Below are 21,893 nucleotides of genomic sequence, written 5' to 3'. Positions count from 1 at the left end.
GCTGGAATAAAGAATGATGTGTAGCCTTTGTGTCCGAAGTCCTCTCTAGCCCAAGTTTCCTGAAACATGCATATGTCGCCAGTTTCTATATAGTTTTCCCAGGTCGGCTCTTCCAGTTTGTTTGCTAGTCCCGCGATGTTCCAGGAGATTATCCTCAGATGTTCAGGAGTGGGTGATGTCAAAGTGCAAAGATTGGAAGAGGTCGGGCCTGGCTCCTCCTGTGTTGCAAGGCCTGAAGCGGGGGCAACATAGGTTACATGCGGCACCATTGAACCCCTGTCCCCCTCGCCCGCATGGAGGGGAGCCAAAGTTATCCCCTCAGCAAGAACTTCTCCATCAGTGACTAGGTGAGAGAATTCAATTCTGCCGTGATCTATGGCAGATGGATCGTTCAGTGGGCCAGAGCTTGGGCCGGGGGAAGAAATAAAATGCTCGAGCGACCCAAGGGGGATCGAAACCCCTGCCGCTGTCTTACAAGCAGAAAGTCAGTCGACCCCATCCAAGCCGTCCAGGCAGTTGAAGCGATTGAAATCACAGAAAGGTGTATCTGGTGGCTGAAAATAAGGGCGTTGTACAGGGCCATTGTGATTGGGTCTATGTTCCACCCTTGTCCAGTCATCATACATTGGGGCCTGGCGTTTAGGAATCGGGGGGAAGAAGAAAGAAACTGGGAGGGTCTGTATAGTGGAATCTAGGGAACGGTTCCTTCCTCTGCAAATGTGTCGGACCGTGCCTGGATCCTTGAAGGTTACCATAATACAGTCCCCCACTATAGTTTTCCTAGTCTTCCCTAACCATGGAACCCTTCTTACCATGATGATTTCGTTATTATATTGGGGAGGCAGGGGTCGGTTCCAATTAAGCCATTTGATTACCTTTTTCTTGAGAGACTGGTAATCCTCATTTTCCCCTGATCTTAGGTGAGGGGCACCCGCTAAAACCACCATTAATCTATTGGCCTCTGGTGGAAGATCTGGCCTCCGTGGTCTAGGAGTTGGACAAACGGGCGTGGGTGAGGGAACATTGACCTGGCCTTGATGCGTTCCAGAGGGCTCTATTTGTGGGCTGTGTGGGGTTGAGTCCACTAGATGGGTGGGTCTGGTGCTTTGATTGTTGTGCCGTGCCTGGGTTTGAATGGCCATAAGGGGTTGGAGCGGGGGGGCAGATGGCATGCTTCTAGGGGGGGCTCTGCTGGCAATATTTGCCAATTCTTCTTTGGAAGGTTCCGCAGTCAAGGGAGGGATTTCCACAGGCTTGATCTGCTTACTTACTAGAGTGCTCAGGGTGGTGAGAGAGGTTTCTAGTAAGGTGAGCCTAATCTCGACTTTTTTTAAACTGTCGGTGATTGGCTGTAAAAGGGAGCGGAGTAGGAATTCAATGTTCCCCTTGGCAGAGAGTGGATTAATTGGATTTGGCGTAGTGCCCTCTTGATCTTTGGTGGTGGCATTGGTACCGGTATTTGAGAGCTTGGAAGGGGGCACCATCTCCGTGTGCTTCCCCGGTTGAGCAATATTTGGCCGTTTCTTGCCAAAATCCAAATGGGATATTTTGGGTTTCCCCCGCCCTCCCGTTGTTTTCCGAGCACGTTTGCTGGGTGGAGGCCTATGTAGCTCCACCGCTACCTTTATTTTGGGCTTGCTCTTATTGGCCACTTGGATAGATGGAGTTTGAGTTACCAGGATGGCAGGTGATTGAAAAATCTCTAGGGGGACTGGCTCTGCGTTTTGCACAGGTGCTATCCCTGAGGTGGGGGGGATTTCCCTTAACAAGAGAGGAAAATCCTCTAGAGACAAAATGTTTGGACTGCTGGGTAGCGCTCCTCCCTCTTGGGTAGTAGGGCATGGGCTAATGTCAATCAAGGGCCTGTTTCTCATAGATTCAATGGAGCGCCTCCGCTCCGCCCTGCGTTTCTCAAGTGAACCGTCCGTGTCCACCTCACCTTTGTTGGACTTGAAATAGTTATCCAGAGTCCCGGAGCTAGAGGCTCCCTCCCTTGAGGGGGTATCCCGGTGTATGGGCGAGGGCATTACCTTGGTTGTGGCACGAAAAGAAATCAAGAGAGGGGGCCCAGCCCGGCCTCCTTCGGCCACTGACGGCCTAAGACGGTCCCGCCCTTGTCCCGGGCTTCTCCCGGCGCCCTCCCGCGCGCTCCCGCGCAGCGGTGGCCGGTGTTGGGGTTATAAGGGTGGTGACTCGCTGGGGGGCGGGGCTTGCAGGGAGAGCGGGCCAGGTGTAGACTATTGGCCGTGCAGGGACTCCTGGTAGTTGGAGTCCCTGCTTGCTCGCAGCCCTGCAGCTCTCCGCCTTTGCTCCTCACCAGCACCCAAAGCAGACACCAGTTGAATCCAGCACTCCTCCCAGCGAAGCGGGACCCGCGCAGCGGGTCCGACGAGGGAAAGCACACAAGTCAGGCACAGCAGCAGGCTCTCAGCCCGGGGATCCTCTGTTCACGCAGGAAGAAGGGCAGTGCAGACCCGGAAAGCGTCCCACAGAAGCAGGAAACAGGTAAGATTTTGAAGGTCCGTTCGCTGGGGGGCGGGGCTTGCAGGGAGAGCGGGCCAGGTGTAGACTATTGGCCGTGCAGGGACTCCTGGTAGTTGGAGTCCCTGCTTGCTCGCAGCCCTGCAGCTCTCCGCCTTTGCTCCTCACCAGCACCCAAAGCAGACACCAGTTGAATCCAGCACTCCTCCCAGCGAAGCGGGACCCGCGCAGCGGGTCCGGCGAGGGAAAGCACACAAGTCAGGCACAGCAGCAGGCTCTCAGCCCGGGGATCCTCTGTTCACGCAGGAAGAAGGGCAGTGCAGACCCGGAAAGCGTCCCACAGAAGCAGGAAACAGGTAAGATTTTGAAGGTCCGTTCGCTGGGGGGCGGGGCTTGCAGGGAGAGCGGGCCAGGTGTAGACTATTGGCCGTGCAGGGACTCCTGGTAGTTGGAGTCCCTGCTTGCTCGCAGCCCTGCAGCTCTCCGCCTTTGCTCCTCACCAGCACCCAAAGCAGACACCAGTTGAATCCAGCACTCCTCCCAGCGAAGCGGGACCCGCGCAGCGGGTCCGGCGAGGGAAAGCACACAAGTCAGGCACAGCAGCAGGCTCTCAGCCCGGGGATCCTCTGTTCACGCAGGAAGAAGGGCAGTGCAGACCCGGAAAGCGTCCCACAGAAGCAGGAAACAGGTAAGATTTTGAAGGTCCGTTCGCTGGGGGGCGGGGCTTGCAGGGAGAGCGGGCCAGGTGTAGACTATTGGCCGTGCAGGGACTCCTGGTAGTTGGAGTCCCTGCTTGCTCGCAGCCCTGCAGCTCTCCGCCTTTGCTCCTCACCAGCACCCAAAGCAGACACCAGTTGAATCCAGCACTCCTCCCAGCGAAGCGGGACCCGCGCAGCGGGTCCGGCGAGGGAAAGCACACAAGTCAGGCACAGCAGCAGGCTCTCAGCCCGGGGATCCTCTGTTCACGCAGGAAGAAGGGCAGTGCAGACCCGGAAAGCGTCCCACAGAAGCAGGAAACAGGTAAGATTTTGAAGGTCCGTTCGCTGGGGGGCGGGGCTTGCAGGGAGAGCGGGCCAGGTGTAGACTATTGGCCGTGCAGGGACTCCTGGTAGTTGGAGTCCCTGCTTGCTCGCAGCCCTGCAGCTCTCCGCCTTTGCTCCTCACCAGCACCCAAAGCAGACACCAGTTGAATCCAGCACTCCTCCCAGCGAAGCGGGACCCGCGCAGCGGGTCCGGCGAGGGAAAGCACACAAGTCAGGCACAGCAGCAGGCTCTCAGCCCGGGGATCCTCTGTTCACGCAGGAAGAAGGGCAGTGCAGACCCGGAAAGCGTCCCACAGAAGCAGGAAACAGGTAAGATTTTGAAGGTCCGTTCGCTGGGGGGCGGGGCTTGCAGGGAGAGTGGGCCAGGTGTAGACTATTGGCCGTGCAGGGACTCCTGGTAGTTGGAGTCCCTGCTTGCTCGCAGCCCTGCAGCTCTCCGCCTTTGCTCCTCACCAGCACCCAAAGCAGACACCAGTTGAATCCAGCACTCCTCCCAGCGAAGCGGGACCCGCGCAGCGGGTCCGGCGAGGGAAAGCACACAAGTCAGGCACAGCAGCAGGCTCTCAGCCCGGGGATCCTCTGTTCACGCAGGAAGAAGGGCAGTGCAGACCCGGAAAGCGTCCCACAGAAGCAGGAAACAGGTAAGATTTTGAAGGTCCGTTCGCTGGGGGGCGGGGCTTGCAGGGAGAGCGGGCCAGGTGTAGACTATTGGCCGTGCAGGGACTCCTGGTAGTTGGAGTCCCTGCTTGCTCGCAGCCCTGCAGCTCTCCGCCTTTGCTCCTCACCAGCACCCAAAGCAGACACCAGTTGAATCCAGCACTCCTCCCAGCGAAGCGGGACCCGCGCAGCGGGTCCGGCGAGGGAAAGCACACAAGTCAGGCACAGCAGCAGGCTCTCAGCCCGGGGATCCTCTGTTCACGCAGGAAGAAGGGCAGTGCAGACCCGGAAAGCGTCCCACAGAAGCAGGAAACAGGTAAGATTTTGAAGGTCCGTTCGCTGGGGGGCGGGGCTTGCAGGGAGAGCGGGCCAGGTGTAGACTATTGGCCGTGCAGGGACTCCTGGTAGTTGGAGTCCCTGCTTGCTCGCAGCCCTGCAGCTCTCCGCCTTTGCTCCTCACCAGCACCCAAAGCAGACACCAGTTGAATCCAGCACTCCTCCCAGCGAAGCGGGACCCGCGCAGCGGGTCCGGCGAGGGAAAGCACACAAGTCAGGCACAGCAGCAGGCTCTCAGCCCGGGGATCCTCTGTTCACGCAGGAAGAAGGGCAGTGCAGACCCGGAAAGCGTCCCACAGAAGCAGGAAACAGGTAAGATTTTGAAGGTCCGTTCGCTGGGGGGCGGGGCTTGCAGGGAGAGCGGGCCAGGTGTAGACTATTGGCCGTGCAGGGACTCCTGGTAGTTGGAGTCCCTGCTTGCTCGCAGCCCTGCAGCTCTCCGCCTTTGCTCCTCACCAGCACCCAAAGCAGACACCAGTTGAATCCAGCACTCCTCCCAGCGAAGCGGGACCCGCGCAGCGGGTCCGGCGAGGGAAAGCACACAAGTCAGGCACAGCAGCAGGCTCTCAGCCCGGGGATCCTCTGTTCACGCAGGAAGAAGGGCAGTGCAGACCCGGAAAGCGTCCCACAGAAGCAGGAAACAGGTAAGATTTTGAAGGTCCGTTCGCTGGGGGGCGGGGCTTGCAGGGAGAGCGGGCCAGGTGTAGACTATTGGCCGTGCAGGGACTCCTGGTAGTTGGAGTCCCTGCTTGCTCGCAGCCCTGCAGCTCTCCGCCTTTGCTCCTCACCAGCACCCAAAGCAGACACCAGTTGAATCCAGCACTCCTCCCAGCGAAGCGGGACCCGCGCAGCGGGTCCGGCGAGGGAAAGCACACAAGTCAGGCACAGCAGCAGGCTCTCAGCCCGGGGATCCTCTGTTCACGCAGGAAGAAGGGCAGTGCAGACCCGGAAAGCGTCCCACAGAAGCAGGAAACAGGTAAGATTTTGAAGGTCCGTTCGCTGGGGGGCGGGGCTTGCAGGGAGAGCGGGCCAGGTGTAGACTATTGGCCGTGCAGGGACTCCTGGTAGTTGGAGTCCCTGCTTGCTCGCAGCCCTGCAGCTCTCCGCCTTTGCTCCTCACCAGCACCCAAAGCAGACACCAGTTGAATCCAGCACTCCTCCCAGCGAAGCGGGACCCGCGCAGCGGGTCCGGCGAGGGAAAGCACACAAGTCAGGCACAGCAGCAGGCTCTCAGCCCGGGGATCCTCTGTTCACGCAAGAAGAAGGGCAGTGCAGACCCGGAAAGCGTCCCACAGAAGCAGGAAACAGGTAAGATTTTGAAGGTCCGTTCGCTGGGGGGCGGGGCTTGCAGGGAGAGCGGGCCAGGTGTAGACTATTGGCCGTGCAGGGACTCCTGGTAGTTGGAGTCCCTGCTTGCTCGCAGCCCTGCAGCTCTCCGCCTTTGCTCCTCACCAGCACCCAAAGCAGACACCAGTTGAATCCAGCACTCCTCCCAGCGAAGCGGGACCCGCGCAGCGGGTCCGGCGAGGGAAAGCACACAAGTCAGGCACAGCAGCAGGCTCTCAGCCCGGGGATCCTCTGTTCACGCAAGAAGAAGGGCAGTGCAGACCCGGAAAGCGTCCCACAGAAGCAGGAAACAGGTAAGATTTTGAAGGTCCGTTCGCTGGGGGGCGGGGCTTGCAGGGAGAGCGGGCCAGGTGTAGACTATTGGCCGTGCAGGGACTCCTGGTAGTTGGAGTCCCTGCTTGCTCGCAGCCCTGCAGCTCTCCGCCTTTGCTCCTCACCAGCACCCAAAGCAGACACCAGTTGAATCCAGCACTCCTCCCAGCGAAGCGGGACCCGCGCAGCGGGTCCGGCGAGGGAAAGCACACAAGTCAGGCACAGCAGCAGGCTCTCAGCCCGGGGATCCTCTGTTCACGCAGGAAGAAGGGCAGTGCAGACCCGGAAAGCGTCCCACAGAAGCAGGAAACAGGTAAGATTTTGAAGGTCCGTTCGCTGGGGGGCGGGGCTTGCAGGGAGAGCGGGCCAGGTGTAGACTATTGGCCGTGCAGGGACTCCTGGTAGTTGGAGTCCCTGCTTGCTCGCAGCCCTGCAGCTCTCCGCCTTTGCTCCTCACCAGCACCCAAAGCAGACACCAGTTGAATCCAGCACTCCTCCCAGCGAAGCGGGACCCGCGCAGCGGGTCCGGCGAGGGAAAGCACACAAGTCAGGCACAGCAGCAGGCTCTCAGCCCGGGGATCCTCTGTTCACGCAGGAAGAAGGGCAGTGCAGACCCGGAAAGCGTCCCACAGAAGCAGGAAACAGGTAAGATTTTGAAGGTCCGTTCGCTGGGGGGCGGGGCTTGCAGGGAGAGCGGGCCAGGTGTAGACTATTGGCCGTGCAGGGACTCCTGGTAGTTGGAGTCCCTGCTTGCTCGCAGCCCTGCAGCTCTCCGCCTTTGCTCCTCACCAGCACCCAAAGCAGACACCAGTTGAATCCAGCACTCCTCCCAGCGAAGCGGGACCCGCGCAGCGGGTCCGGCGAGGGAAAGCACACAAGTCAGGCACAGCAGCAGGCTCTCAGCCCGGGGATCCTCTGTTCACGCAGGAAGAAGGGCAGTGCAGACCCGGAAAGCGTCCCACAGAAGCAGGAAACAGGTAAGATTTTGAAGGTCCGTTCGCTGGGGGGCGGGGCTTGCAGGGAGAGCGGGCCAGGTGTAGACTATTGGCCGTGCAGGGACTCCTGGTAGTTGGAGTCCCTGCTTGCTCGCAGCCCTGCAGCTCTCCGCCTTTGCTCCTCACCAGCACCCAAAGCAGACACCAGTTGAATCCAGCACTCCTCCCAGCGAAGCGGGACCCGCGCAGCGGGTCCGGCGAGGGAAAGCACACAAGTCAGGCACAGCAGCAGGCTCTCAGCCCGGGGATCCTCTGTTCACGCAGGAAGAAGGGCAGTGCAGACCCGGAAAGCGTCCCCCACCCCCATTTCACCAATAACAATTTCTAGGTGGAGGAAAGAGTGGCGTGTGTAAGTGACCAGATTACTTACTGGTAATCTTCATTTCTCTACACGTACTTTTGTATTTTGACTGCAAATGGACACTCTGCTTGAAAAAGCACGGAGGAGGGCTCCTCATCAAAAAATATGAATTGCATATGTGCACTCATTGGAATTCCTTGAAAGGTGGAAAATTATCCAAATCATAGTAGGGACACAGCCATTTTAGAGGTTTCTCACTAATATTTCCTTTGTGAATCATTCTTTCAGAGTTGCAAAAGGTGGTTTGGCTTGCCACCGCTCCTATTATCAGCAATCGAGAAGGGGGATGTAGAAGTATTGGGAGTGGGTCCACTCCACTTCCAAGTGTAAATACTTACAAACAAAGTGGAAATTGAGCCAGAATTATGCTTTTCCTGACCTAGGAATCCTTTCATATTTTGTAAAGGACTCTCCATCACTAGAAGACTCCAGTGGCGTGCTTCATCATCAAGTCCACACTCAGAGCACCTGGTGTCTCTAGGTGAGCTCAACCTCCCGGGGTGAGGGAGATTTTTAAGGAGATTTTCAACAGGATCTGTGAGAAGTGTTAAATTGCCTCAAGTCTCTTTGTAAATATGTATTAGGTTTATGGTTACTTGGGTAAGGTTAAAAACAGTAGGAATGTCAAATAGGGATAAATGTGGGTCCCCTACATCACCAACATCTGGTCTGCATGTGTCAGTGGCATACGTCTGGTGGCTTTCCTCAGGTCCTCAATGCAGATCCTTGCAAATGTGATAAGTGTAGGAATAGTATCCCACAGGGTATGTCTTATGCCCTTGAAATATGCAATATATGTATTATTTTTTAGTACAGGTGGTGAAAAAGCATGTATTCATGCATTTCACAAACTTACATGGATCTTGGTTGAATTTGACTGGTATCTGTAAGTCCAAAAGAAGCACATCACAAAAAAATGTTAACAATTATTGTTTCTAATAGCATTGATTTAGAAATATTTCATCACTAATTTACAACACAGGTGTATCCTGGTGAGATTTTGTTTAAATTATATTCCCCTTATGCTGGGCTCCCCCGTAACATTAATGTTTCCACTGACCTCCCATTTTGTACCTGTGTTGAGCGATTTGTACAAAATGATATACACTTCTTGTTCTTCTGTACATTTTATTGCATTGAAGGGAACCATTTATTATCTCACTTATGCATACAATTAACTTCAAACAGTGTTGTGTAGCCCTTTATTATGTATCGCTACTACCTGACCCTTTTATCTGCGTCTCTCTGACATCCCTTTAGCATTCTGCACTAAAAAAGAGACGTACAATCTGCTAAAATGATATCCCAAAAAATATGAATTTACTGAATTGTGTAAATAATTATGAATTCAACTTTTTAATGTAATAATTTTTTAACATCTCTTATATTTTCCCTTTACTGTAATGCTGTGAAATGTTTCTTTTTAAATGTAGTATACTTTTTATGCCTACATTTTTTGGCAAAATCAAATTATTCTGACTGACTGATTTAGAAATCAGATACCATCTCGCCACTTCTGGAAAACACACAAGATGATGGACGGAATGTTGCACATTGCAAAAAACATTCACCCCAGTCACAGATCTGGGTTTAATCCATCATTATTTTGCTCACCACGCCACCCCAGTTCAGACATGGCCATATTCATATCAGTCTTGACCCTGTGCCTCATGGGAACAGTCCAGCGCGAACTCCCATGCCATGTCTTCCCTGGACCGGAATCAAGCATCCTAGGACCGGTTTCTGGCTATCAGCCGTCATCAGCCAGGATAGCTTGACTCCAGTGGGTTAATGAGCACGGGACCCACATCTGGGCATACCCTTCCCACATAGGGCGAACAGCAAAACACACAAGATGATGGACGGAATGTTGCACATTGGCAAAACATTCACCCCCAGTCACAGATAAAACGCTCCATCCATCATCCCCTTTGGTATCGCATCTCCCACTTCTGAGCACCGCAGACACTCCAAGACTTCATGGTGTGTCAAACAATGCAGTGGAAAAATGGTTTATCATGCATAAAAAAGAAATGTCTTAGTGTGAGCAGTCAGGGCTATCCAACTGGTATCTCGTATGTGAAAGGTGTGAATAGCATGCACATGCAAACACAATAACATTGATTCTGAAGTGTGAAGAAAGTATCTCACAGTGGTGCTCTTAAAGCCTCCATAGGGTGTATTGGAGAATGGTAGACCCTGAAGTTACGCACTGCAAAGCGAGAGTTTAAAGGAAAAACAAGGTGATGAATATTCAAAAAGTAAGTGTCCTCCCCCATGGGCTCCTGTTCTTACTTTGTCACAGTGTCTAGCTTGCGGTGGTACCTGACAAGACCTCCAATTCCTGCATTCTGGGATTTGCACCTGTTTGCAGGGCTTAAAACTCCAACCCAGCGGGTTGAATGAAGCTTCCTTCCCTCTTATATCCGTACAGCGTGGTGACTCCACCCCTTGTGTGTGCTGTAGTGGCGATGCCCATTTGTAATCCTGATAGCATCATAAGATGTTTTCGGTAGAATCCCGATATTGAAACACTTAAACTTGGTAAAAAGCAAGTGTCAAAGTGAAAAAGTAAAAAAGAAAAAAGAAAAAAGGTTTAATAATAATGCCTCAAAATGAACACACCAGAATATAATCAGGACCTAAAATGGGACTCCAATATATTAGCAGAAAAATAATGTGTTAGAAAGTGAATGTCAATGCTAATACTGCAGAGATTTTGTTTCTCACCAAAGGGTTGCCCTTACGCTCGTGTTCCTGGTGCAGAACGATAAAAGGCAGGGGATCCTATGAATCCAGAGCTTTTTACAGAAACCATGGAGATTTTTGTAACAAAATATAACTCTGGTCCCCAAGGTAATACAGGTATGTAGATGGTATATAGATACTCAAATATCATGACTGTTTCCCTCAGGTGTGGTACTAATAGATTTAACATGTATATTAGATATATAGCCACTCATTTATCATTTGTTAAGAACCAGCCAATAGATTTAATTGTTTAGACCCATTTTGTGTGTCTGTAGGAAATAAATCCGGCATCTTTCTTTTTCAAATAGGATCTTTTCAACCTGTTTCTTAGGATTCGCCGATGTTTCAAGGACCATACGTTCTAGTTCCTGCACTAAGAGATTGTGATAGATATAGTGGTTACTCATGTTGGTCATTACTTTTTTACATGAAATGTTACTTTGATATTCTCCTATCTGAATTTGGATTTTCCTACGGTTCATCCCAATGTATCTCATGTTACATGGGCAGGTAATCATATAAATAACATACAATGTGTAACAATTTGTATGTTTCCTCAGTATCCAGGGTTTTTCCAGACCCAAATCGATTATTTTAGGGGTGGCTAGGTGACATATGCTGCATGAACCGTATGGCAAATGTCCATTAAATGTTGGAAGACCTCACAGTGTGGACACTAGTGTTTTGTTAAGGGGAGCTGTAGTTGGGTGTGCACCCAGCCTTTGGGAAAATCTTGGTTGTTCAAAATTAAGTTTTCCAGAGACGATGATATACCAGTTATTTTTATGATTATACATTTGACATGCTTCGAGGCTGAGTTGTATGCAGTTATACAGGTTAAGATAAGACTGCCTTTACTCATGGGTTGGGATATGAGGAGTCCTTCCCTATTTTGATTCCTTCCTCTCTTTAGACTTCCCAAGATAATAGGGTCAGGACTAGAACTTAAGGAACTCTTAATCATAAAAGAGACCTCTGTTATAAGAAGCATGAGCCAGGAAAATGGGAGCAACAAAAATAACAATTTCACTGTAGGATGGCTTATTGTATAATGTATATGATATTTGTATAGGGTGACCACCTCTTTCCATGTCACAGTGTATCAAGTCACATTTTTCACCCACAAGTTACTGCTTTCAGGTGTTTTAGAGTAATTTAATAGGTCAATGGAAACAAAATAAGACTATACCACCCACAGTGCATTAGAATATCAAACAAAAGTCAAGGACTGGAAACCGTGGCTGCAACAACCATGCAGAATCATTTTGCTGTGAATTGGAATTTAATGTCTTTGTGTCTGTAGTATTCTCATTTGGAATACTCTTCTGACTTGTTATGTTTTCTCTGCCTCTGAACATTCTATATGTGGGAGTTGGGCAGAGAGAGAGTTGCTTCTGTGCACTGTGAATGTGTAAGCTGTTTCCTGCAATAAACTTATTTTTCATTCAGAACATCCCCGTTCAATTACTTCAGTGCCCACTGAATAGGTTTCCTGTATGAAACCCTAAGCTCAAGCCCATTTATATGATCCAGCCTGCACGGTCTCTTTAATTTAAGGAATAGGTTTAGTGCATGTTTCACTCTGTGTAAGCTAAGTCATTGGGAAATAGCTTTTCTGCCTTGCAGAGCTTTAGCTCCCTAATAATAGCACTGCTATGCAAGGTCAGAGAAGGTAAGATATTACCAACCAGAGGAATGTATCTACTCTAAGATGTCTGAGCCTGTAAGACATATGTTACTCGATTTACTGCTCTTCTGCGATTAACAGTGCATCATTTGAATAAGGGCCAATGCTTTGTAAAAAGCTCATCAGTGCTGTTGCTGAATTTTGAGGTTGCCAAAAACCAAGACCGCAGATCCTAAAAAGCTCCCATGTCACAAGTCATAGCGCAGGGGCCATCACTAGGATGGCAAAATTAGCTCAGTGGTTCTCTATTGTCCCGGCAATAGATATTCTTAAAATGCAGGCACAAGGAGCGGCACACTATGGGGTAGAATGTGGGGCCACTGTCAACTGTCCGAGTTCGGAGTTAAGAAGTACAATTTCTTTAGAGCAATCACAAGATTAGGAAAGGGAATGCCTTTACTGCCTCTGAAACAGGACCTGGGTTTCCCAAATGAAGAGTTAAGCCTAAGAGGAAGTCTCATAAGGAGCTTTTTAATGCACAAATCCATGCCTAACCATTCCTTGATTACATCCGTCCATCACTAGCCCGCACTCCAATTTAGGTATGGTATGTTGTCAATTGCTGATTTCACTACATGATGGGACTTCTTGACTGGAGCTTCAACGTGCAGCTTCTGTCCCTCCATAAATGAAACCGAGGAACATCTACTCTTTTCTGCCCTAAATATGGAACCCCTAGATGTAGATGCATTGTTCCCCTGGGTAGGAATTTATCAATCACCAATTGGGTCAGTGCCCTGAAAATCTGTAAGAGTGAATCCTCTGATATGGTTGTGATAGCTGTCTCCAAATTTTCTTTTGCTGCATGGGGAATTAGGCTAAAATTACTACTAAAATTGTATCAAATCAAGATTTAAATTTGTTTTAATTATTTTTTTCTGTACCATCTCCTAGTTTTAATTATTTATGAAACTGATGTTATTGTTTTTAACTCTCCGTGGATACTGAGTTCTTAGTCTGTGATGTATTTTAGGATCTCTGTTATTTGTACTTCTTATGATGAACTTGTGTTGTGATTTACAATGCGGGTTTCTAATGTACTTGATGATGAAACTTTTTTTTAAACCTGTCAAAAAACATTGAACCTTTGAAGCCTGTAATGTTTTTATTTCACCTCATTCCTTCTTAATCCACCAATATACAATCCCTGCACCTTTATCACACTGTTTTAGGTTCCTTTTCCAACCTGTTTTCTCACATTGTCACTGTTTTTCCATTCTCCTCCCTTATCTTTCTCCTTATCTCTCTCGTTTTGGGTCAAAGTCTGATTATTAGAAAATAAGTTCCATTCTCCAAAGCCTGTAAACCCTACCTGTAACCACCGGCTCAAATTAGGCACTTCTCATCACATTATGCAGGTGAGGGCTGTCTAGTAGATTTCTTTTCAGAGGCCTAAGCCTGTAACTACTCTGGGAACTAAAGGTTATCTCTGTTTTCGTAAGCCTGGTTTTGTAAGATCTGAGAATCATGAGGCACAACTTTACTGACAGATTCCTGAGAAAGTAGATTCTATTTTGTCACAGACGTGACCTACAAAATCAGAGTAAACTTAGGGTCAGCTTTGTTGTATAATGCCTCAGTCTGTAAAATTGTAGCATCATGATTTATGATTTTGTTGTGATAGGCCTAAGCCTATACATTACTGAGACCTCCTCAGAGACAGCTGTGCTATCAAATGCCTAAATCTAAAAAATATACACAATGTAAAGAACAGCTTTGCTCTCTGAAGACCGAGCTTGTTAGATCAATGCAACTAGGTTGCTATATTTCCAATAATGATCATTCTAAGGAAAAGCTGCATAGCATGATAGTGAATAATGATCATGTTTTATTTAGCGCATAGTACTCCAGATTTGCTGTTTCTAAACTGAGCAGCTGCTACTCTTACCTTCTTTATTCTGAGTCAGTTTACCCACCTCAGACGGATGAAGTTCTGAGTTGATTGGTAGAAATGAGAATCATGTTCTGAAGATACCCTGGAAGTGAAAACTCTGTAGAAGATGCGTGTAAGACATGGATTCACTAAGTTCAATGATGTCCTACCTGTACAATCTTCGGATAGGTTTGCCCCCCAAAGCAAGAAACTTTGAAATATGTGTGACATGGTATATAGCTTGTCTATTTGAGATCTAATCTTGTGAATGCCTTGTAACTTGATGGAAAGGCTTATTGTGCAGAGCCTGAGTGATTTGTATAACCATTGATACTAAATAGTCATCTATCCTTCATTAAGCTTGTGGCTATGTAACCTTATAGGTAACCTTATAGAGGTTATTCTGCTGTCTAAAGCTTAAATGTGCATGGCTTTTGTAACATGTGCAACAGATCTGTTCATTAAGATCAGACCCGACATCATCTGTATTTACTCCACATAACTCAAACTCTTACCCCAGTTCTTAACTTTGTTCCAGTCCAAAATGCAGGAGTGCATATCTGATGAGCCCAGAGCCACTATAGACCTGATTATGAGTCTGATGGTCCAAGGACTGTCAGACTCACTGGGTACAGTGGTGGTGGTCCAGGCACTGCCGCACCAGTGGTCCGATTGCACCATTACTTGTTGGGTGGTCAGACCGCCCTGGAACTGCCGCCATGGAATCGCCATTCCCTGGCAGTGTTGTGGCAATCAGAGGCCACAATATGTTAGGCGGGATTGTCAAGCATATTACGAGTTTCCTCTCCACAAGCGGGGTCATGGAAGTTCTGCACTTTCGAGTCCATGCCATGCAGAAACCTTTTTGTATGGTCCAATTGCATTGCCTTTTTTAAAGGCACTGTCACCTTTGACAGAGGAATCACCATGGGACCGCCCCACCACCCGCCATCCAGACCACTTTTAAGTCATAATCTGGCAGGCAGTGGCAGCCACGGCGGTCCAGGGGCATGACGGTGGTACCGCCCGCTCCCACACCACCGAAACTCGTAATTAGGCCCTATGTGTAATACGGCCCCCTGATGTAATGCCCTTACTTGCTTTACTAAGTACCACCAGAAGATAGCAAGAACATTTTGTGATATTGGCAAGCGTTTCCTGGGTTTTTGAGAATACACTCTATTGATTAAACCTACAGAGAAACTCTACAAACTTCAATAAATATTCATGTTCCGGTTAAGCAATATGTATGATGAAATACAGAAACTATTTTAGTATATCCAATAAAATGCAATATGGTTTACAGACAAGAGTAAAACAATGTATTCTCTACATGTACCTAAACATTAGTACATATACAAGTTTGTAGATGAGAAAATGCTGTTAGTTGACTAAAACCTCATAATGAATTGGGTTGTCAATACTGATTAATAATTTCCTTTTCTGCTAGTGCAATTTAGGAACTATTAAACAATAAAAGCTATCAATAGAAAAAACACAATACAATTGTATATCATGTAGATAATGTTGCCACGGTAATGGACCTAGAAAGGAGATAAATCTTAGTGTAACTAACTTAAGGCTAGATTAAAAACTTGCCAGTCAGGTCATCCTCAATCAGGGCAGATGTCCCGATGATCAAATGTTGAAATGTCCGTCAAGCTGGTGGACATTTCCAGAATTCAAGGTGGTTCTTGCCAATGTGTTAGAACTTTGCCATACGGCTCTGTCAAAAATGAATGAGTTGTATGGAAAAGTTACAATTTGTTTATTATTTAAAAAAACAAAGTGGGATTTTGTTTTTGAAAAGTAAAAAACAATGCCCCCGTCTATTGGAATTCTCTCCCATGGCAAGAGGGGCATTTTCAAGTTTTCACTGCAAGGGTTTTCCTGGCAGTGAAAACGAACCTGAATGTCCATCCATTTAAATTAGGTAGAGTCATAAAGTTCAACCTCTGACACCCCTTTCTCTATCAGGCCATCGGAGTAGAGAAAAAGTAGTCTCTGCTGTCGTTATGCCAAAGGCTGCCTCCCTTAGGAGCTAATAATCAATAAAAGCTATAAATAGAAAAAAACAATACAATTGTATATCATCTAGAAAATTTTGCCAGGGAAATGTGTAGGAAGCTGGCTCTGTATATACTATACCAAAGTGAAGTATAGTGTGCACAGAATCTAGTGGAACCCCAAAGGTAGGCAGAGGTAAAGTTATATAGAACCTTACTCTCTATTTGTGGTAGTGTGGTCGAGCAGTAAGGCAGTATGTGTATGTGTATGTATGTATTTGAGCTTTTAAAGCACACTGCTACCCGTAGGTTTACTGCCACAGTATAACGCTGGGGAACCCATCCTGGCTTTCCATGTGAGATGATCCCTACTGGACACCCCCAAGGTGAAGCCAGGCATCCCCAGCATTGATGGGGCCATTTGTGGAGATTAAGCAAGCTATTGCCCAGAGTTGCTGAGTGGGACCCATGGTTAGAGTGGCACCGAGGCGAGATTTATCGAGCCCGCTGACATTGGCCCAACACCCTGCCGCGTCGGGAATTGAACCCTGGTCCCGGGCACACCTCTGCTTCTGGGTCTGCCGCCTCTAACCAGTGAGCCACACTACTCCACATAAATCAGAGGACAGTGTTAAGCATCTGTTCTACACACCTACTCAGCAAATGAATTCACACACTCAAATACTGAATTTCAGACCAATTTATTTTGTATAAAAATATTCTTTTAGTTATTTTATTTTCTAGAACCAAGCAAGCCTGGCACAGGTAAGCAGTAAATACTTTACAGTAGTAAAGGCAGTTTGTAAACAGTTTGGATTAAAGAATTTCTTTTGGTTTTCAAACTCCACACTTTTAAAGAAAAACAGTCAATGTTATCCTATGGAGGAAAATAGTGCTAACAGGTAAGTTACTTTTGAGATTACTTTTCTTACATAGTGTAGTATACCTGGATACTACACTGGGACATCTCCTGCAAACAGGTAAGTAAAATCGTTTTTGTTAATCGGTCCAATTTTAAAGAATTTCTTTAGGTTTTCAAACTCCACACAAAAACTTTCCACAGAAAAACAGTCAAAAAATCCTCTACGTTGACAGTGTATAAACAGTCTTCCTTGTCCGTGTCAGTCCATACAGTGATATTTTTTAAACATAAGTTAGCAGTCCTGAGCTGATGAAAAAATCATTTATTTAGGATGTTATTTCTTAGGAGTGGTCCCAATTTGTTTATGGGATGACTGGGACAGATAGAAGATCAGATCTGTTGTGAAAATAGGCAGATAAAAGATTACAGACGTACCTTTGAGTCAGTCAGGTATATGTGCGGATATACTGAGCAGCCAGAATTTTTATCTTCGCACATACAGCAATCTATTAATCAAAAGAAATGAGAAATAGCTGTGCAAACCGAGTTTTATCTGGTGGAATTCCATGTGAAATTCCTTATTCAGTGGATTGATGCACACATTCACCATGTGCTCTGAGCAGGTGGTAACTATGTGTAAGGTACCTGGAGCAGAGAGTTGAGAGGGTGGAAAAGGGAAGGGGAGAATGCAGGCTACATGCACTTTGTGGTTTAGTAAACAGTTGGTCAGGGGCCAGGAACCAGGGTTGAGATGCACTTCATCCCATTCCCAAGTTAATTATACTGGCCAACTTATTAAAGATGGGAACAGAAACCCACCATGGGGTTCTCCTTAATTTAACCTGTAATTTTGCCCTTAGACGCTCAGTAACAGCAGGTGTGGTAATGGAATATCGTGGTCAGAATATCATCAGAAGTAAATATTCTGTACTTCATAAAATTTGCAAAATATTGCACCTTTGAATAGAAAATCCATTGCCAACTGGACAATGTTCTTGTAGACTATATCAGAGGGCAAAATATTTATGTGAGCCAATTTTTCTCTTCTTGATATTCTGACTTCTAGGGCAAGAATTAGAGTAACTTTAAGTAATCAATGGGTCCTGTGCAAAGACTTATTTTGAGATGCTGCATTTTGCATCCTGTGGGCACTACAGTATTACAGAAGGGGCTGCAGATGCTTGTGCAGCATCTTTTGTAATACTGATAGAGCTGGCGCACACATGGCACCAGAGGTATCCTGTAAGGGCCACATGCAAATGAGGGAAACAAACTGCACTTGTGTTACCGATGTGGGCACAGATGCAAAGATGCCCATGGGAGGCCCACTGACAATATGCCACTAAAGGTGATGCACTTCAGTGCATCTCCTGAGGGGTTGCCGCACGCAGAGACCAACACAGAGTAGCTTTGTAGCACTTGCTCAGTATTTCACTGAATGTGCTACCCCCAAGGCAGCACAAGTTCATGGCTACCCTGCGGGCAGCACATTAATTGAAAAAGTGTGCACTGTCCCTGCTTACACCTGGTACACCTGCTTAAAGGTGCACCATGGTGCAAACAAGGACAGTGAGCCCAATATGTAATTAGGCCTTGGGTAGGCTCCAGAGGAGCTTCCTTGCTGGGAATTGCCATATTTTATGTGGTATCACTCCTGATCATTCATCTATTTTTAAAAGAAATTACATATTGATTGGGCCTATTTGGATTTTTTTGCTTTTTCTCCCCACAACAAAGCTCTGTTTAAAGGGGCCATACAGTGTAAATAAAAACTATGCTCGCTACCAGTGAAGTATCGCTAAAAATAACCAACAATATGCACCCTTAAATCCTGCTTTGTTTGATGATGTCTGCTTGGGCTTTGAGAAGTATTGTGACATCATTCATCTGATAGCCTCTTTAAAAGTGAACATATTTTTCAAGAGGAAATTATTAATCATTATGATAACCCATACCAATGTGATGTTTCAGTCAGGTAACAGCACTTTTTCATCTACAAACTTGTGTAGATGACAACGTTTAAGTACATGTAGAGAATACATTGTGTGACTCCTTACTGTAAACCTTATTGCATTTTATTGGTTATACTAAAATAGCTTCTCTCTTTCATCCTATATATTGATTACCTGGTGCATGTATATTTATTGAAGTTTGTAGATTTTCTCTGTCAGTGAAGGTCTCATCAATACCCAGGGAACAGTTGCCAACATCACAAAATGTTTTTCCTACCTTCTGTTGGTACTTAGTAAAGCAGGTAAACACATGACATCAAGGGCTGTATTATACAAAGTGGCCCAGTGCTCATCAGATGTGTACGCCTGCATTTTGCAGCCTGGTGGTACTACAGTATTACAGAAGTGGCTGCAGATGCTTCTGTGGCCCCTTTAGTAATACCGATAGAGAAGGTGCACACATGGCACCAGAGCTATCCTGAGAGGGCCACGTGCAAATGAGGGAATCACTCAGCACCTACATTGTATTACAGATGTGGGCACCCATGCAAACATGCCCTTAGGTTGCGCACTGACAATGCTTCACTAAAAGGTGATGCACTTCAGTGAATCCACTGAGGGCAGATTGTGGCCTTAACATATAAACATGGTGTAGCTTTGTACCAGTTGTTCTGTATTTCACTGAATGTGCTGCCCCCAATGCAGCCATGAAGGCTACCCTATGGGCAGCATATTAATTGAAAGAGGGTGAACTGTCCCTGTGCGCACCTGGTGACCTTTAAAGATGCTCCATGGTGCATACAAGGACAGTAAGACCAATATGTAATAAGACCTCAGGTACGCTCCAGAGGAGCTTCCTTGCTGGCAATGTCCATCTTTTACATGGTATCACTACATATTTGTTAACCCTGGGCGAAGGACTTCGCTACGCCCACGGAGTGGGCGTAGTGTTGCCTACTTCTCCCTTTGCAAAGTAGGCGTAGCAGGCAACACTACGCCCACTCCATGGGCGTAGCGAAGTTGCCCGCCACACGCCTCCCTCCCGCCCTCCCCTACATACCTAACTTTTGTAAAGGCTGAAATAAAAGTAAATAAAAGGCACTTACCTTGTCAGCTGCGCCCCGGGGCTCTCTCTGCTCGTTCGCACAGCCGTCGCCGCCATCTTGGATACCAATGCGCATGTGCGGCCGCCCACGCAGGCGCATTTCTCACGAGAAATGCGCATGCGTGGGCGGCCGCGCATGCGCATTGGTATCCAAGATGGTGGCGACGGAGGTGCGAACGAGCAGAGGGAGCCCCGGGACACAGCTGACAAGGTAAGTGCCTTTTATTTACTTTTATTTCAGCCTTTACAAAAATTAGGTGTGTAGGGATGGCGGGAGGGAGGCGCGTAGTGAGGCTACGCGAAGTGCGTAGGTGGGCGTAGTTTCTCGCCCACTTTGCGTAGCTTTGCGTTGCCCCACTATGCATACTACGCCCAGGGTTAATATTTTTGCCCTGACACCTAACCAGTGGTAAAGTGCCTGTGCTCTCCTTTTTTCAACATGATGAAATTTACAGAGCAAGGATTGGCATATTTAACTTACCCTATAACTCCCTAATGTATGATACCTCAGTGTACCTAGGGCATTTTAGTGAAATGTCGAAAGTAGACTGCAGCACTCATTGTGCCATCCAATATAATGGGCAAGCAAACATGACTGCAGGCCTGCCCCCAGTAACCTGGCTGTGTGGATTTAAACAGCAAATTTGACCTGTCAAACAAAATCCTTTTAACAGCCCTTAACCACTCTTTTAAATATTAATACATCACTCTTAACTTGGTCTTAAATATCTATAACACACAGCACATGCTATTTTAAAGTAGAACTTGAAAAGATTTAATGTTGTCCTTACACTGAAAAAACCCTCAAAGCTTTTTTCAATGTAGCAGGGCTATCTGTTCCATAGTGAAGCAATGGGATGCAATATTAAATGCAATATTGGCTATTGCTACTTAGGAAACAACTACAGAGTTCAGCTTTAGGCTTTTAAAAATATTTAGCTGAAAGCAGAGACAAAGGCTTTTGGTGTAGGGAGATGTTCTCTTTCTCTTACAGGCTGACCATCTAGGCTGGGCACAGGCACTTAATTAACTTCAAACAGGCCTACACCCTTGCAGGCAGATGTAGCTTGCACCTGGGCCTACCCCCTTCCTTAGTCCCCTTAGCCAGGGGAAAAGAAGGTTCCCTAGAACTGGTTTCGAGTGACTGCAGAGGAGGAGTTTGTAATGACCTGGCCACACCTCTTGGTGGGCACATGAGCTCTGGAAAGGAGGAGAATAAGTATTCTGTCATATTGGTTTTAAGCAGAAAAGGGCACTGTGGACATACAAGAGAAGTACTGCAAAAGTGGGTACAGTCACCCCTGGGAACCTTTACCCCAACCATTAAGAAGTAGACAGGAGTTTCCCCATCTACAGACTGGTACTGGGCATAACTGTGTCACCCCCAGTAGCCTCCTCAGATCACTTCTGGACTTGTGGAAGAACAGAAGAGGGCTGTACCTGCTGTCTGTGACATGAGACTAGTCTTGAAGACTGGACCTGCTCTCCATCTTGCACCCAGGACACAGAAGTGGACTCCAAGCATCATAAGGCTACCCTTGTGTTTGGGCTTACGGAACATAACAAGCTTCAAGAGTCCTTTCTCTTCAATCCCAGCTGACCCGTTCAAACTGGACCTGACCTGGATCCTGCTGACCCTTAACTTCTGACCCCAAGGGCCTAGACCCTTAGCTGGTGTCAAAGTATACTCCCTCAAAGGCATCCTGAAACCTTTGGCTTAAAAACGTTTGCACTTTATTTTGCTCTGATGCGGAACCAGGACCAAACTTACAAACCTACCCAACAAAGAATTGTTGCCTCTAGGCCAAAGAGCCAAGTTGCTCCCTCTATATTCATTTCTGCAGCAGTAGTAGTAGTATTTTATTTAGCACAGTTATTTAAAACCATTGCTACAATGTATCTCATAACATTTCAGCAATTTTATAAATAGTATAAAACAATTTTCCAAAAATCAGTTAAAATCAGCGCAAGCCGATTGATCTTTGTGATACATTGGTAAAATAGACATTTGTTTAGCAGTGTACGACTTTTGCTTTTTAGCTACATTAATGTTCTATCTGCTGTTGTTGGCCTGAGATCAGCATCTCGATATTGTGGCATTTTCTTCTCCAATAGTGTCAAGAAT

This window comes from Lissotriton vulgaris, chromosome 6, assembly GCF_964263255.1.
Source record: "Lissotriton vulgaris chromosome 6, aLisVul1.2, whole genome shotgun sequence".
NCBI classification, from domain to species: domain Eukaryota; kingdom Metazoa; phylum Chordata; class Amphibia; order Caudata; family Salamandridae; genus Lissotriton; species Lissotriton vulgaris.
The sequence above is the reverse complement of the archived record's forward strand: the minus strand, read 5'-3'. Positions refer to the sequence as shown.